Raw genomic sequence first — 1,868 nt, 5'->3', positions numbered from 1 at the left:
GCAGCCTGCCCGTTTGTTCATAATGGAACGCAGTTCTGCTGGAATAACTGAGTCGTCCTCGGAGGAATCATCCTCTGCCACCCGCAGGTGTTACAAGGGGGGGGGGAGAGACGAGGAACGGAGCTCAGAGCATGGTCTCCTGGTGAGCTGAGACAAGGTGCAATGGATCCCTTTGAGGGAATCATCCTGCAAAACAAAAAGGAGAGTACAAGCAAGGGAAAAACTATTTACCCAAGCGATGCCCAAACTCACCATCTCCTTGACCCATGCCATCATATCTCTGGGAGAGGGCTCCACAGGTGGAGGACCTCTGCACCCGCGACAACGGGCCCACTCATAGCCTGAAAATAGGCAAGTTATAGGACCAGTAGTACCCCGCAGGGCACAACCTTTCAAGCCGCTACCTACCATCAGGGAGCGGTGTGTCGCAATCGAAGCAGGAAAGATGTTTCCTCTTGGAAGAGGTTTTCCTCCTACCATCCCCAGGAGGGGTAGTAGAGGATGACATATCCTACAGAGAGAGATAATAGACCATGCAACACTGTCACCATGACATCATACCAGCTTTTAAAAAAGGGGTAAATCTTACCAGGTCCTGTAGACCGGACAGAGAGGTGACTTGGCGCCCAACGTGCGACTCGAACCCACGACCTTGAGATTAAGAGTCTCATGCTCTACAGACTGAGCTAGCCGGGCTGGCGCTGTGAACAGGATCTGAACCTGTGCGGGGAGACCCCATTGGATTTCGAGTCCAAAACCTTAACCACTCGGCCATCACAGCCGGTTCCCAATAAAGTTTGCAAACTGGAAAAGAGTTCAAGATCAATGAACACCACAATCGCACGCCTTCAGCAGATACTGCAGGAAGGTCTCTGACACCAGGCCAGCCAGCCTCTTAATTCTGGCCGGCTGGAAGTGGGCGGAGCCACAATCAAAGCAGGTGAGGCAACCTGCCCAGACAACTAACCCTGTAATCAGGGGTCTGCAAAGATATACATTCCCCCCCACCAAGAGGCCCTTAACACGGGCACTTACCCCCACATCTCCCCGTCTTTTCCGGCCTTTAATAAGGCCTGAATCTTCCCTGAGTGAGCGGCCGCCAGCGCCAGGCCGTTGCCATGGCGCTATGATACTTCTGGCGAAACCGGAAGTGCACGCTTACAGCGGCCGGCGGGGAACAGGATACACAACAGTGTGGTTCCACCCGCCGGCAGTCTGCGCGGCCACCAGAGGCGGCATGCGGAGTCCCCGGACTCTCACCAAAATGTCAGGTAAGTCACAAGGAGCAGGGGAAGCGGAGGAGAGGGGGGGCAGGGGGGATAGAGGGGGGTAGCCACACATGGCTAACAAGCACCTTCTCCCCGCAGGGCACAGAAGGTGACAAGAAGAAAACAACCGCTCAGGAGGTGAGTGATCCTGCTGAGCTTCTCTAAGAGGACACAAGTCCTCCCACCTGTCCTCTGTCCACACAGGACAGAAAAAAACACGCAGAGGGGAGGTTCTTGTGCCCTCTTATAGGGCCTGCCACGCATTTGATTGGCTAATTAAATATCCGCCTGTCCTACCAGCACACAGGGGCAGAAATACCCCACATTGTGCCGCTGTTGAGGACGACAGGGAACAGATAGTAATAGATTGTATTCCCCTGTCCTACAGTCGGCCTCTCCCCTCCTGACATGGCTGATAACAGATAGTAATAGATTGTATTCCCCTGTCCTACAGTCGGCCTCTCCCCTCCTGACATGGCTGATAACAGATAGTAATAGATTGTATTCCCCTGTCCTACAGTCGGCCTCTCCTCTCCTGACATGGCTGATAACAGATAGTAATAGATTGTATTCCCCTGTCCTACAGTCGGCCTCTCCTCT

General features: G+C 53.7%; 1 non-coding gene across 1 annotated transcript; it reads right to left on the bottom strand.

Moving 5' to 3' along the window:
* Nucleotides 1–699: 699 nt before the first annotated feature.
* TRNAS-CGA (transfer RNA serine (anticodon CGA)) lies at nucleotides 700–781 on the bottom strand. Its single transcript has one exon. It is a non-coding gene; the product is annotated as a tRNA-Ser (tRNA).
* Nucleotides 782–1,868: the final 1,087 nt, after the last annotated feature.

Source organism: Leptodactylus fuscus, unplaced genomic scaffold (assembly GCF_031893055.1).
Source record: "Leptodactylus fuscus isolate aLepFus1 unplaced genomic scaffold, aLepFus1.hap2 HAP2_SCAFFOLD_702, whole genome shotgun sequence".
In the NCBI taxonomy this organism is placed as follows: domain Eukaryota; kingdom Metazoa; phylum Chordata; class Amphibia; order Anura; family Leptodactylidae; genus Leptodactylus; species Leptodactylus fuscus.
The sequence above is the reverse complement of the archived record's forward strand: the minus strand, read 5'-3'. Positions and strand labels throughout refer to the sequence as shown.